Source organism: Coturnix japonica, chromosome 3 (genome assembly GCF_001577835.2).
Source record: "Coturnix japonica isolate 7356 chromosome 3, Coturnix japonica 2.1, whole genome shotgun sequence".
Classification (NCBI taxonomy): domain Eukaryota; kingdom Metazoa; phylum Chordata; class Aves; order Galliformes; family Phasianidae; genus Coturnix; species Coturnix japonica.
The window spans coordinates 88,913,890-88,930,667 of record NC_029518.1 but is presented as its reverse complement, the minus strand read 5'-3'; the positions used below and the strand labels follow the sequence as shown (position 1 = coordinate 88,930,667).

General features: G+C 40.7%; 1 long non-coding RNA gene across 1 annotated transcript in view; it reads right to left on the bottom strand.

Annotated features, from left to right (window-relative positions):
* LOC107312235 overlaps window positions 1–14,987 on the bottom strand; it is a 28,863-nt gene extending 13,876 nt beyond the window's left edge. The window contains exons 1-2 of the long non-coding RNA XR_004306754.1: window positions 14,826–14,987; window positions 12,975–13,089 (exon numbers count right to left, since the gene is read on the bottom strand). This is a non-coding gene — a long non-coding RNA (uncharacterized LOC107312235). The remainder of the gene's footprint in view (window positions 1–12,974; window positions 13,090–14,825) is intronic.
* Window positions 14,988–16,778: the final 1,791 nt, after the last annotated feature.

The following is a 16,778-nucleotide window of genomic DNA, read 5'->3' as shown; positions in this document are numbered from 1 at the left end:
CAAAGTTTAATCATTTACTAAGGACAGAGCTATGGAAAGAGGCAGATCACTGACCTCTGCCAGGTAGGGTACTAACGGGCACATGCTCAATCTTTAGGATCTTTGCAAAGCTCTCTGTTGTGGTTCATCAAAGAAGTCCTGCTACGACACCTAGATGTGGAACTCTGGGTCATCTCATGCTCTGAAAATACATTCCAGGGCTGTTGTCTCTTCAAGCATCACAGAAAACAGGAAAAGGGATTTCATTCCAACGTTGTTTTCTCTTGTCTAAGACAGCCAATGTCTCATCTGCGTCATGGAGAAATGTTTTGTGATATGGGTGATCTGGGACATATGATATCCAGCAACCATTTGCTAGGAGGCAGAGTCAAATGAGTTTGAATCAAGATGCTGACTCAGAGCAACCCATTCTGTCCTGCCTCCCAGCTTGTTAGCACAGAAGACAGAAGCAAAATTCCCACTGCTTTCAATGGCAATAATGAGATGCTTTTACCTGGTAACATAACCTTATGCTATTGGGAAAAATAAGGACAGTTTTACCTAGATGCATTATGCAGAAACATCTGGGCAAGTTATTTATCCTAACCCATCCTGCAGCACTATCAAACGACTTCTGCTTCCACCCAAATGCCATTGGCAGATTACAGCAGGATCTTTGGCCACGGGCCTCATGGGCAGCAGGAGAAGGAGTACTGTGACAGCACCACAAGGCATAACTGATCTCTCAGTGCTTACCATCTGTCAAATGGATGCTAGCAGCTCAGACTTATGTTTTGGGGTATCTTTGAAATGAGGATCAATCTGAAATCCATTGAGTTGTGCTGATTCCTCCCTTTAAGTGGCTCTTGTTCGGTGGAGCAGTGCTTCACTCTCTGCCAAGCAGAGTACAGTTATGAGGTGTCAGATCCACTACTACGTAGTAGCCACCTTTTCTAAAGGAGAATTATTCTTTAAATTCCCTTCAACCCAAAGCCATTAAAACCACGTATCATGTAAGTGTATGGTAATGTTGTCATTTACCTGGCTGTGCCTCTTTCTTTTGCTCTTCATTTGCTGGTCACCTGGGAGGGCTTAATATGAACTTTGCAGCCACATTTGTGACTTGCAAGCAATTATTTAACTTTTTTTCCTCCCCCCTATTTCTGGCTCAAGCAGTGCTGCAGAGTAAGGTTTGTCTTCCCTTGGAGTCTGAATCCCTTACTGCTATAAACAAATATTCCAGTGATGGTATAGAGATCACCTCTCAGAAACTGCAGCTTGATTTAAATTCACTCACTGCAGCTCCTCATCTCAGCTGGTGCCCTGCTGTGTTTAATTGGCCCTCTGAAAGTACATCTTCCTTACATCTTGATTATTTTGAATAGGAGGTGAGAAGTGAGGAGAGAAGAGAAGAATGAGGAGCTGACCTCCTAAAAGGAGTGAAAGAGAAGGGAAGGAAAAATGTTTTGAAATAACTTTTTAAGTAAAGATATTTAATACTAGTAAATGAAACTGTGCCATGGTGTATCCCAAGGGTATGAACGTAGCTGTCTATGCTGATAAACTTTGAGAATGGCCCTCGGTAAATTTTTGGCTTGATCTGAGTAAAATTCTTTCAAGTAAGTCCCAGTTGGGAAGCTGCACAGTTTTGGGGTTAGCAAAGGCCAGCACCCACTCCCAACAGGCAGCCCGGATAAAGACTGTCTGACTGCGTCAGACAAAACTGAGTTCAAAAGCAGGAAGTCAGCTAAGCTACAACAAGTCCTGATGCTCACAAAAGAGAATATTATACCATCTTTTTCAACAGATGTAACCTATGCAATTTGTGAGTCCTATCTTGAATGAGCACTGTGCTTTTCAGGTCAAGAGATGCCATTATAGCTCACAGAGCTATACCTATATTCATGATCCACTTTAATAACCTACATATTGGCAAAGAACTCAAATTTTAGCACACCACTTTCTGACTAAGCGCTGCAGCCAGGAGGCTGTTTTGAAGATGATGGGCAGAAACCCCCCTCCTAGAGACAGCTCAGGAAGGGTGAGCCTGCTGCAAACCAGTGCCAAGGTATGGGTGGCATGATGTTTTTCCATCTCTCTGTGCACACTCCTCCTCTCTGCTCAGCATGGACTCTTCATCCAGGCATTAACTATGGAAAATGCCAAGGGGATAGCATATCCCTACATCTATGCATATCCCTAAAAATCAAGAGCCAGATCCATGTGAGATACAAACAAGACATCCTCTATTGTCTTCAATGGCACTACTCATATGCTTCATTTAGGTGATCTCCAGCAGTTTGGTGTGTAAAATTCCAGATCCAGAAAGACACATTTCTATATATGAGGCCACATACTGGTACTGCATCTTCATTCTATCAGTGCTGTAATTAATTTCAGAATATGTCCTCTCTAAACCACACTTCAGCGGGGTTGTATTTTTGAATAATTAAGCTTTAAAAAGAAAGTCTAATGAGACTAATGGCTATCAAATTACTAGATTTTGAAAATCATTGATTTTCTCATTTGCACTCATACACGGCTGCTAAAATTAATTGATTTCATTTGCATATAGAGATTGCATTTGCTTTGACTTCCAGAATGTTGCTCTCCCAAGTTTCTCATCAAACTTTCAATATTCATTTTCATAAAAAGGCAAGTGATCCGATCCTTTAACTAAGCTCATTTGCATAGGAACTGAGACATTATCCCTCATCTAAGTAAGCACTATTTTAATTATCCTTTTTGTTCAAATCCATTCTATCCCAGAATGCTTAGATATTTCAGCTGTGCTCATCACCATGGTATCTGAATACCTTACAAAAAATTATAATAAAATACTTCAACATCACATTATTTAAAACCTTTTGCTTTCTCCCCTTTTTTTAGAAAAAAGCTTTTCTTTCTCTTCCCACCATCAGCTAAGCTAGGTCATTTTTTCCACCCCTCACCAACTTTCCACTTTCTGCCTCATAACTTTCCCTCCTTCTGCTCTATCTCCCTGGTTGGATGGGAAGGCTGAGCTGTCCCTGTATTTGGAAAAGGTTAAGGTGCCAAATGACTCGCCTTTCCCCTTCTTTAAAAATTGGGGTAAGAAAAACAGAAACATTTTCCAGGAAGACACAGAGACAAATATACAAATAACTCTATATAATGATTTGCCAATTTAACAGAAATGAAATATGCCTGTGCTTACCATTTATTCATACATTTCTGCTTAGTACCAATAGCCAACTTCTTTTAAAACAAAACATGCATCTTGATAGTACATTTCTCCTTACCACCTCTCCTGTATGGAATATTTCTGAGCATCTGCTGAACTATGTACTTTATTGTCTATCCCTAAAGAGTGAGATTATGTATCTAATTTCATGAAACATATCAGAACTTCAGGCAGAATCTCTCTTTTACTATCACTACCTCTTCTTCAACAGACTTTTCCTCCTTCATACCCTATTCTGTTTTTATTCAACTGCTGTTGAACTGTTCTTAAAAATCCTGATTTCACCAATTTGTGGACAGGAGATGGGATCCAATAAGCAGAATTAAAATTAAGTTAGGAATTTACTGTGGTTTTGTCATTCCCATCTCCACAATGAAGGAGCCACAGCAAGAAGCTGATTTCCTGGGGATAATTAATTCTGTGGCTTTGGTCAATAGTAATGCAGACTTGAACAAGGGCATAAATCCATTATGTCTTTCATATGTAGCAGTGAAAATGTAATTTGGCTGGAGAACTGGAAGTGGGAAATTGCATGAAATTCAAGTTGGAGTCAGTGATTTTATGAAGGTGAGATTTTCCAAAAGGAAAAAAAAAAATCCAAATGACTGAACAGGTGAGAAAACTAGGAGCATATTTCATCCATACAAATATCAACTGCAGGCTAAGGTTAGAAACATATTCAAGTGGAATTTATGTCAAGGAAAATGTCCTCCAGTAGCAAGGTCAGAGTACAATTTCAAATGTGCTAAATCAAGGGATACTGTCTGTTTTGCCTCTCCAAGTGCTTATGTGGTTTCTCAGTTTCCAGATTTTAGTTATAATTCTTTTGCTCTTCATATTAATTTTCCTATGTCTATTCCTATGTCTGTGCCAGATCATGTGCATCTAGTCTTGTCTCATCACAACAACTAGTTTTGTTCTTTCCTGAGAGTCAAGATGGGAATCCATTGCTAGTCTTGGTCAAATGTTAGTCCACAGAAGTCAAATGGGTAGGTAGGTATATTTCTTTAGCCACATCATTTTTACTGTGATGATAGATGTGAACAGAACAAAACAAACAAACAAAAAGGCATTTTCCTTGCCAAAGAAGAACATTCTGAAAATTATTCTCTATTACTGTCTGCACTGTTTTTGAGCAGTAGCATCTGTGCTTGCACAGCAATGGAATCTGAGCTTGCAAGACCCATTTACCTCAGCTGAACAATAATTAGTATCAGATGGTCATCTCATTCTGGGTACACATAGATTAGTTCTTAGAAAACCATGCATGCAAGCCACAAAGGCAGATTGCATAACAGCAAATACAATTAGGTGCCCTACCACTAGTAGTTTCAATGGCATTTGCTTTGCATATCATTTATGAGTTGGGGGGACTTCTTAATACCCTTAAGTTTGGCATTCATAAGGAGACTGCAGAGAATATCAGTTTGAGTGGTTACTTACCTCAGAACAGAATCTCTGTGGGAAAAAATTTCAGTCCTATAAACTCCAAGTCCTGATTCAACCAGACACATGAACTCATGTGTAACCTTAGGCTCAGAGTTATTACTACTGACATTTAATTTAAGAATACTGCTTAAATCAAGCTTTAACTAGTGGAGGCTTCTGAAGTTTCTTTCATTTTCCCACATCTTTCATGTATCCTTACAGTGGCCTGATATGCCCTAAACAAGATTTTCACCAGTCATTTAAACTGAATAAGTACGCTGAAGAGCTACTGGTAGCCTTCACAGATACTTTGGTCATTTTCTTACATTTCATTTGAAGATTGAACCACAGATGGACACAAGATGGACATTTGAAGAATAAAAGACTGGGGACAGGGATAATTAGTCATTTAGCAGATGTGAGTGTATTCTTGAAAGTACTGAATTAGGCTTCTCCATAAATACTCTATTATGATCATTAGAGAAGAAGAAACGTATTTTGTTATTACTCATGATGCTAAATATAATCTTTACATGGATAATACCAAAAGAAGAAGAGTGTTCGTTTACATACATGAGTCAAACAAAAGGACATAGAACAATAGAAAAACCCTGCCTTTTCCAGACCAAAACTTGAATCAGAATTTCATAATTATAACTTACAATCATGATAATGATTGTTGATATCCTACTGCCCAGTGAATTTGGGAAACAAAGATTTTTCTCTACATTGCAGTCAAAGTCTAAATGCTACAGATTTATCTCTTCACTTTGACAACAGTAATACTGTCAAGAAAGCAGCTTGACACTTCTTAAAATGAAGAAGGCCAGCCTGAAAGTTGTTTATTTTGTGAATGATATTTTCTTATCTTGTAATTGTTCCTTTTTGGAAAGGAAACAGTTAAATCCTTAATATGTTCATCAGAAGCTGCTGGAAAACAAAATACAGAACTAAATGAAGCATGAACACCATCGAGAAATTGCACTGAGGATGTACTCCAAGCCATATATTTTAAACAGGCTTTGGCTGGCCTGGGTGTACCCCTTGTTTAGGAGGTTGGTTGTTGTAAGTGAAGTTTCCTGAAGACATGTAATGGAGTAATGAAGCAAGGCATTTTAATGAATAGCTCACTGGAAGGCTATTGATCATTATGGCCATCAAAATTTTTATACAGACATTATGTTACCATGTAGAAATAGCCAACAAATGCACAATGTGCCACTATAAAATTGAGATGATTTTTAGAGTTCATACATATGGTCATGTACTCTGCAGTAAAAATGATAATATTTAACACATCTGGGTCATTCCATTCCCAAAGTACAGGCATTATGGACTGTAAATTGTGGCTCTAAGGCACAGGCTTGGCTAAGAGGAAAAGTAATGTTCTGGTGCTCCAGCAGGAACCCGTATGGAAGCTGAGCCTAAAGGCATCACTGAGGACAGAAGCATAAACCCATAACTGAAGGATTTTGCAGACCACAGCATGTACACCCCCTGGCTACTCTATGCTCTGCCATTATTAAATCCAATGCACAAAGGAAGATTGCTAGCATCGAGAGCCATTAAGGGCCCTGGCCATGGATCAGTACTGCTCAGAGACTTGGGCAATCATTTATAGCAGCAGAAGGGACAAGGAAGTGCAGGCATCTTGAGAAGCTATAGGGAGAGCTACAACAAAGCACTATTCTTTTCCTAGGAATGGGAGGAAGAGTGTAAGCGATTCCATGATTTTAAAACATAGATCAGTTTAACTGGTTTTTAATTTAAAGTTATCCAAAGTGTGGAAGAAATTCCTATAAATCACTTACAATGTTGTTTTTTTGCTAAAAAACAGTTTCAATCACAATTAAAAAATAAATAAATGAATAAAAAGCTTTTCAACAACCTTGAGGTGAGGAAAGGATTGATTTATTGATTTTCTGCAGCAAGAGAAAATTCACATTCTGAAAGTATTAAACCAGGCCCAAGAATAAAGAGGCCACAGCAGACGTAAAGAGGCAAAGGCTCAGTGCCTTCACAGTTAAGAGAAGCATAAGGAAAGCTTCCCATTCCATTTAATCATTGTTACTTAATTGGTTCTTGACTAATGAACTTATTGCTGATAAGTCTCTACAGAGAACCAAAAAATACTGAAGATCCCATGAACAGATCTTTATAATAATAAAGCATTAACCAGAATGAGAAATTTAATCTACTATAAATGAAATCAGCATCACTGTTGATTATGGACTCAAACCAGTTTTGAACTCTCTTCTATTCCTAGAAGTATATTGCATTTTCACAACCCCCAGCATAAAAGGCCCAGTGCTCAAATTCCTGCGTTCACAGCTGTCGCGAAGAGACTGTGCTTAAGAAAAGGGTCTACTGAAAGCTCTCTCTTGACAAGCCACCTCAACTATTTCTGTAGGATATGCTGAAAAGGACTCTATTATGATCTTCTTCCTAGGGCTGAGTTTCTATGTACTGGGTTCATGGCAGGTGGTTAAACACTTATGCCATCTTTATGTTAAAAAGCAAAGCAACAAAGGGCTGCAGCCAACATCCTTTTACTGATTATCTCTGCAACTACATTCACCCAGGATGTGGGATGCTTGAAAACAGTCCCCCCTTCTCCATGTGGGGATTACACTGGGACTCAACTGCTCTCAAGCTATGAACCTATTTCCTGAACATAAATCTCGTGATGCTTTAGGAATGTGAATGTAACTTAAACATACAGCTGCTGCTCCAGAAAACACAGGCATACCACAAATTCTTCATCACATCCGTGATCCCCAAGAATTCCTAAAATGGCAAGGAGTGCCTCAGAAAACAAAGAGCACCTATGCCTTGGCAACTAAGTCCCATCTTGCATGCTCAATGCATTTGCTCAAAGATAGATATACAGTGCTATCTACCTGGTCTTCTGCTACTGCTCCTTCAAAAGTGTGGTTTTCTCATAGGCTCTGTATCATATCTGCTAAACCCATGTGGATGCTGAAATTCTGCTATGCAACTACAGTGGGTTGACAGACAGACAGACTGGAATCTTCCAGATGAGATGCTACTCATAGGTAGGACACATAAATAAAGCAAGATAAATGCTAGAGGTATCTAGCCTCCCTTAGCAGTTTGTGGAGGGCTTTCTAGTACAGTAACCAGAACTATTTAACTCATATCCTAAGAGACAGTAGCTTGTCATCTAAATTGCTCTTAAAGCTCCACTTGCCAATGACTATAACTGGAGTTTAGACTCTTCCAGAACAAGTAGACATCTTGGTGCAGATACTTACATGCCTTAGGGTAAAAATGTATCTTCTGCTGAGATTTGAAAGCTCTAACCACTAAGCCATAGGGTACACTGGTTATTGAGGAAAGCCAGTATGGGGGTAAAAGGTTTTAATCCCTCCTCTAAAAATTTACGTGTTTTACAGAGGATAAATAAGAAGTCATTGGACAACTAAAAGATAAGTAAGATTTATATTTAAGCTCCAAGAAAAGCTCAAGAGGCTCTGGAAGTAAATAAGGATCACATATTCCTGCCTAGGAGGCAAAAAACATTGTCAGGGCTCCTTAGCTTAAGGAAATGTAGATCAGTTTGCTACAGTAAAAGAGAATGTTAAATCAAGAAAAATCAGAACAGCGAGTTTAGAAATATCAGAATAAGGAAAAAAACAATAATCATGAACTACTCTTTTCTACAGATAATTAGAACCTGTTGATTACTGCTGCTGTTATTGAAATGGTTCTTCTGTCCAAGGAAGGTAACCTAGTTTTAATTGAACAACTTAGTTGGTGGCAGTCTTGTTTGTTTGTTTGCTTTAAACTGAGCCACGCATCCTTGTCAGCTGCTCTTAGGAGCAAAAGAGAAACGCTGCCTGCTTAACATCTGCTGTCGGATTACATTGCCTCTGCTCTCAGAAATGAATGCTGAAGACCAATTCAAGTTCCTGTCAGCTGTGATGCCTTTTGGACATGTTTCAATCAAGCAGCAGGCTTTTCTTTACACTTAAAGAATCATTAGAACAGCTAAAGTCTTAGGGAAAACACATTTTGATTGCAATTGTAGACTAATGTCTAATTCATTTAAATTACCATGCATTAAGTAAATATTTGAATTACATTGAGATCCATCACACATAATTGTAGCTCTATCTTGAGTTTAAATATTTCTCCCTTCTCAAAATCCTAATCAATAGAAAGCAAAACATCTTTTAGAGCTAGAGCTACAGCAATCTGATATGTACATGCCCACAAATTCCCCCTAAGCATTATTGACTGTTTTGCATAATAAGTATTGGTGGTTCCCACATCTCACAGTAAACTTGTGAAAAGTGAATGATAAGTTTGAGATGGTCTATTTCCACCTGATGTGTCAGCCAAGATCGTACTCTCTTGCCCTGCAGTCTTAAATCTTTAAGGTGCCCCTGGGCCCACCATGTATGGCATAGGGAACTGCAATGCGACTCTGTCTGAATTTCTCTTCTTGTCAAACAGTTATCACAACACTCTGAAATCCCTCACAGTGACAAGTAGGGATGAATCAAGCTTGATGTTTGAGATGGCTGTATGAGCTCCAGTGTGAGTCACCTTTTTCTTATCCAAGAACTCGTCAACAACTGCAGCTCTCTCGTTTTCACACACAAAAAAGAAGCAAAATGTTATGACACCTATTTTAGTAATGTAATTACAACATTTGGTGCTCTCCCAAAGTCTCTCTTTCTAGAGCCAAGTGATTAGCCAAGCATCTCAGTTTTCAGTCTTTCACAGAGGCTTCCAGGAGAAAGCTTGGAAACGTTCTAACACACTACCCCTGCAGGCTCATAAACCAAAGTCAAGTAAAAATAGTTAATAATGCTTCCTCATTTCCAGAGCTTACTATTTTAAGCCAGTCACATGCTTTCAGGTGGCATGGTATGTTGTATAGTTTCAGTTATACTGGCTTCAGCTCTAAAGTTGATGTAAATATCCACTTCCCACTTCTGAATAGCACAGATAGGGTACTCCACTTTTTCTTCAAAAAAGAGTGCATGCAACCAGATAGATTCAGTAAGCTAACTGATACAAATCTAAGATTTATACCACCCCACTTTTTTTTTCCTTTCCAGATAAGATCTGGGTACTTAAAACCTACCATTTCTTCCCAAATCTACATTTAGGATGAGTCAGTCAACCACACACAAAAATGCATGTTTCTGGTTCAGTAGCATGCAGCTGTTCCCATCACAATGGTGTTGCCATGTTATTTTCTTTTTAACCAGAGTTTTTCATCAAACTTACTTCAGACCTCACCAGCACAAGTCTGGATGTGTCAGATCCAGACTACATGGCTTACCAGCAAAAATGAAGAGAAATATAGACTCAAAAATAGTGAGGAGGCACAGAAAAATGTTCAAATATATATATTATATATATATATATATATTCTGTTCTCTGTTTCTGGGAGCAGATAAGAAAAAAGCATAATGAGCTTAAATGACAGTACAAGGAAGAAGCAAGGAATACATGATGTGCCTGGTGTAACAGATCACCTGGGAACACTGTGAGGCACAGAATCATAACGTGGCCGGGGTTGAAAAGGACCACAGTGATCATCCAGTTTCAACCCCCCTGCTATGTGCAGGGTCACCAACCACCACACCAGGCTGCCCAAAGCCACATCCAGCCTGGCCCTGAATGCTTCCAGGGCTATCCTGACAAATCACGAGTCAAACACATTGTTGACCTACTCTGACCTGGGAGATGCAACATATGATTTCCTGAGGTTCTTTCAGCCCTATTTCTCTACAATTTTATGCACAGTCATGCAGACTGCATGCCTGGTAAGTAAATATGCCCTACTTCCATTGGATCAACAGAGGAAGTGCTGAGGGTGAATGCAAGAGCTGCACTGATTGAGCAATCCCAGAACATGAGAGCCAACTTTGCAACTCTAGATGATACACTGAAATAAAATCAAAGTATATGAGCGCTGAACTAAGTTTTGATGCCCTACACTGTTCTTCAGGGAGAAGAGTCCAGGGATAAATCCAGTAAAAAGATATCTGGGTGTTGTGGGACACAGTGCATGGCACACAGAGCGTAATTTATGTCCCTCCATTAGGCTCCCACAGTTCCTATAAAGTCATTGTTTAAGAACAGGTACCTCACAGAAAAAATTGCTTTCACAAGCTTCCTACAAGTGACCTTACTTGAAGAAATCTAAACCAAACCAAAACAATCAAGAGATATTTAAGATCTTTTAAAATCCAGACATTCCTCAGCACCAAGGCACCCCAAGGCTTCAGATAGATGTGGCTTTTCTTTGCAAGGTATGGGCAAGCAGGGTCTGTGATGGGCACAGAGAAGCACTGCACGCATAGGGGCATATCAGCACAACAGAGGGGTCTGCAACTCCATTGGCCCCAGGCTCACTTTTTATTTATCTAGGTCACATATTTGAAAGCACACAGCCTTCACTAAGAAGTTAAAATGATATATCTACATTTCTTCCCCAAAGACACAGAGCACTCAAACCCATCACAAAGGGTTAATTTCCTTTATTCTTGCCACTGCCTGTCCTCAAGTTGTGATGACTAAAACAGGGCCTGTTTTCTCAGGAAATATCTGAAACACCATACAAAGTAATAAAGCATTTCTCAGTTCATGTCATGAAGATGGTTAACAAAGCAGCAAAGCAGGGAGAATTCCTTTTTCTGCCATGGGAGTCTTTCCTATTCTCTGATCACCCTAATCCTAAAAACCTTCCTCCTGCTCACCTCACACTGGGGAAAGACACAGCATTCTCTTGTTCTCAGCTCAGGTTACCAGCTATGAGATCCTGCTGCAGAGGCGAGGTGGGGCAGCTCACGGAGAAAAGCCAAAGCAAACTTTTAAGACAAACTCATTCATAACCTTAACTAGGAAGCATCACTCCTTAATAATGTTAAAAACAAAAATCAGAACCAGATATTGGAAGAGGACAAGATAAATACTGTACACACTGGAAAACTCCATCCCTCTGCTGACTCACAGCCTAAACATTGTACGAGTCAGGTGACATTACCACAGTGATAAATCTGATCTGTATGTACAGAGGAGGACTCCTAGGCCAATCTTTTGTCGAATACTGAGGAAATTGTTGCCATATGTGAACATTTTTTAGTGATGCCTTCTGACAAAATACATATTTTCCATTCTTTATTGGGTTGTTTATCTAGACTTAGAATTATGATAAACTCTTCAAGTGCTTCATTTTCTGTGGATTCGTATGGAACACATTAAAAAACAAGTTTCCATAACAAAAGTTACACAGCAGTAGAGCTGTGAGATCTCCCACACCCCTCCCAGCAGACAAACTTCACAGCCAAAATGAATACAAATAGCCCTGCTTGGGGCTTCCCAGAGCTCAGCTGCATGTGCTGGAGAGGCAGTCCCACTCCTCTGCAGGAATGCACATGGCCAGGACTTGCCTTTTAAAGGCTATGATCCACTGCTACAGCCTGGTGAATCCAGTGTGTTCCAGTACATTGGATATAAGGGAGAAAGTTTTCATGATGAGGGTGGTGAGGTACTGGAACAAGTTGCCCATCCATAGAGGTGTTCAAGGCCAGGCTGGATGAGGCTTCAGGCAACCTGGCTTAGCAGATGTCCCTACCCCTGACAGAGGAGTTGCTTAGTTCCAACTTTTGAGATCCTTTCAACCCAAATTCAGTTTTATGATTCCCTGATATTCACTTTCTCCATTCTTTTCAAGGTAGTTACTCCTCAGTTAAAAAAAGGGTATCTACATCTAACTCCTAAAAAAATAAAAAATAAAAAAACTTTTAAAAAGACACAGAAAGATAAGGAAAGACATTTGCTTTTTATCTATGTGCCTATATGGTCCATGAGTACAAAGGCTGGAGATAATCTAATAGACACCAAAGAAAATATCTGGCTAAATAAAGCGTGGACATAAAGCAGCTCTATTTGTACTTCATCATGGAAATACTCCATTTTCATCCCTGCTAAGGCTTTCTGACATTTCTTATCATGCAATCTCATTTTCATTTACAGCTTTGAGAAACTTTAAGTGTTGAGGGCTGAGGTTTCACACTTGTCATCTACCCCATGCTACCTTATTTCTAAAAGTAGCCAAGATCTTTTCACAAACAAAGTAGATTAAAAAGAGAGAGAGAGAAAGAGAGAAATTACAGCTAAATAACACCAAAAAAAGGATTAACTACAAATCTCATGCGCTCTGTGTTTTCCAGGAATTCTGTGTGGCGGAAGAGCTGAACTTCAGTTAAAAATAAACCTTGTTTATTCACTTTTTTCCCCGTGAAATACATCCACATCCTAAAAATGCACAAGTTTGTGACAAGTGGTAGTTTACACATACCTCACAAAGACGTGCTGGAATTTAATAGCTGAAATCCTCAGGCAGTGTCTCTTCACTAAGCATGTCCCACCTTCATACTGGCTATATGTGACTGAATTGTACGTGCTTAAAGACGCTGGAAAAATAAAATAATAATTTAAAATTATTCTGCAGTATATGGCTAAAAGAAGGAAATCTAGTTTTCCTCTGCACTGATTGTCCCAATATACTCTAGGCGTTCAGCACACTGGATGTTGCTCTGGGGATCTGCTCTCTCTCGCAATCCCAGTTCACTCACTGGCTAAACCAAGCATCACAGAGAGGAAGAAGCTGCCTGCATCCTCCAGGAAAAAAAACAAAAGGCAGATCAAAGGCTATGAGGAAGAAGTGTGTAGGAAAATGAGACTAGGTCTATATGTTGATAAAGGAATAGAAACTTGGACTGAAACAAGGCAAAGATACAGCAATTTGGTAAATCTCACAGAGGAATAGTACTTATGGCCTAGGTATGGAGAGGTGAGGTATAGGTCCAAGCAGGTGGCATGACTATGCTGAGGAAGGAGGTGGAACTACACATATAGAGAGAAACTGTTCACAGAAGTGCATGAAAAATGGGATGAGGCTGATTGCTTGTGTAGAGAAATAACAAAAAAAAATGAGAGTTGATAAAGACTGACATAAGATTTCCTGAGGAAAAAAGGGTTTAAGGAAAAGAGAGAAATGCGGTTAAGAATCCCCAATTGAGACATTTCTGAGGTGATTAGTGAAGTGCTTAGCATAGGACTGGGATGGGACTAGAATGATACTAGAACAAGGACATCCAGCTCAAGAGTTACATGTAAAGGGCAAAGAAGTAGAGCACAATCATCAGATCTTCAGACTAAGCCCCAGATCTTTCAGCTTACCTCTGTGCCTGACTACGTGCCCTTTGCTCTGCTTGTTTTCCTTTGTGAGGTCTACAACATTCTCATTAGGTCACAGAATCATAGAACTCATTGAGTTGGAAGGGACCTTTAAAGATCATCTAGTCCAAATCCCTGCACTGAACAGGGATATCTACAGCTAGTCAGGCTGCTCAGGGTCTGCTCCAACCTGATCTTGAATGTCTCCAGGTATGGAGCATCTATCACCTCTTGTTCCAGTGCTTCACTACACTTGTCATAAAACAAAACAAAAAAAAATATTTCCTTATATTCAGTCTAAATCTCTCCTCATTCAGTTTGAAGCCATTTCCCCTCATCCTGTCACAACAGACCCTGCTAAAGAAACTGTCCCCAGAGCAAGAAGTCAACCTCTGTCAGTGACAGCACTGCAGATGAACAGTGTGGCATCTGTGTGGGACAACACATGGGAATGCCCAGGAGGAGAAGGACGACCCCAACAAATTTAATATGAACAAAGTCTGACATTGTTTTCTCCTCATTACTGGCCATGGAAAAATGTTACAAGGGTGTAATGCTATAATAGGATCATAGCAGCAGTGTGGCAAAGTCTTTGTCTACAGCAAATGAGAACAAGCCCAAACACAACAGCTACAGACACAAAAATGAAGGAAGCAATGATAAAAAAAAAAATAAAATAAAATAAAATAAAAGCTACTTACCTTTGAAAGGCCCCAGGTGGACAGGAATCTCTAGCAAGAAATACCTTTACCTCCACTGCCAACCTTTAAATGAGGTCTGGGAAGGGGTGGATCCTGGCTCTACCCCTTCCAATCACTCAGGTGCATTGCTTGCAACTGAGCTCCCCTGGGTTGGCCATGTCTTCCCACCAGGTGCGCAATCACTGTTTCAGGCCATGACTTAGTATTTCAACTACACAGGGTAATGGGACAATAGTAGTACAGTGGCTGCATAGTCCATACCACCTCACCTCCTTGGACAGTTTTCTTCCCATTCCTGAGTTATCTATACCCCAGCCTTCATTCAGGAGCTCTGGAGGAGCCACAGAGCCTGGAATACAATTTCCAAGGTCCTCACGTGGAGGTTATCAGGAGTAGTCAGTATGGGTTCATCAAGGGGAAGTCATGCTCGACCAACCTGGTAGCCTTCTATGATGTCACAGGCTGGGTGGATGGGGGGAGAGTGGTGGATGTAGTCTACCTTGATTTCAGCAGAGCATTTGATACTGTCTCCCATGACATCCTTATAACAAAGCTGAGCTGGCGTGGGATGGATGGGTGGGCAGTGAGGTGTTGAGAACTGCTGGCTGTCGGAGCACAGGGAGTCATCATTGGTGGTGCAGAGTCTGGCTGGAGACCTGTAACTAGCGATGTTCCCCAGGGGTTGGTGCTGGATCTGGTCTTGTTCAACATCTTCATCAGTGACCTTGGTGAGGGGATAGTGACCACCCTCAGCAAGTTTGCTGATGATACAAAGTTGGGAGGATTGGCTGACACACCTGAAGGCTGTGCTGCCATTCAGCGAGACCTGGACAGGCTGGAGAGCTGGGCAGTAAGAAACTGGATGAGGTTTAACAAAAGTAAGTGTAGAGTCTTGCACCTAGTGAGGAATAATTGCATGCACCAGTTCAGGTTGGGGGATGACCTGCTGGAGAGGAGCTCTGCTGAGAGGGACCTGGGTGTCCTGGTGGACGACAGGTTGGCCATGAATCAGCAGTGTGCCCTCGTGGCCAAAAAGGCCAATGGCATTCTGGGGTGCATTAAAAAGAACGTGTCCAGCAGGTTGAGAGAGGTGATCCTCCCCCTCTACTCTGCCCTGGTAAGTCTTCATCTGGAGTGCTCTGTCTAGTTCTGGGCTCCCCAGTACAAAAATGACAGGGATCTCTTGGAAAGAGTCCAGCAGAGGGCCACAAAGATGATGAAGGCCCTGGAGCATCTCCCCTATGAAGAAAGGCTAAGTGAACTGGGTCTGAGCTGGCCTTGAGAAAAGAAGACTGAGAGTGGTCTATAAATATCTAAGGTACAGGGGGCAAAGTGGTGAGGCCAGACTCTTCTCAGCAGTGTGTGGAGACAGGACAAGGGGAAACGGACAGAAACTGGAGCATAGGAAGTTCTACACGGATGTGCACTAGAACTTTATGGTGAGGGTGACAGAGCACTGGAACAGGCTGCCCAGGGGGGTTGTGGAGTCTCCTTCTCTGGAGATATTCAAGACCCACCTGGACGCCTATCTTTTTGCAACCTGGTGTAGGGAACCTGCTTTGGCAGGGGGCTGGACTCAGTGGTCTCTGGAGGTCCCTTCCAACACCTACAATTCTGTGATTCTGTGATTCCTCCGGGACAGGGAGACTCAGCTCTCTCATGGGCTCAGCAGAGGAAGAACAAAGCAGAAGGGCAAAAAACTATTTCACTGTAGCAAGATCTGTGAAGAAACTGTAGTCCATAACCAAACATGGGATGAAATTCCACTTTTTCATAACTGGAAATAACAACCCTGGCTTAAATGATTTATACAGCTTTTCTCATGATCTTTGTGTCAGAGACAGGGATGAAATCCAGCTCTCCTGAGTGACGTTCATCTACCTCAGCCACAAGACAACCCACTTTCTCCCTTCTGTCCCCTGCCTCATTCATTTCGCATCTTCCAACTTGTGCAACAAATGAGTCAGGGGACTTAACAGACAACAGATGCCTTCACAGCATAATTCTGATTCATACCCCTGGCAGAATGGAAGAAATCATGTGTGATTATTTAATTCAAGACTGTAACCTAAGGAACTGAAAGAAAAATTCGCAAACAATAATTCTGGTATTTTGTTAATTTCTAAATTAACATCTGTAAGTGTAGGAAATATTTTTAAAGATGTTAGCTGTTGAGTGAGTTTCTTTTTTTTTTCTGCCATGGTCTAACTTTCACTATGACA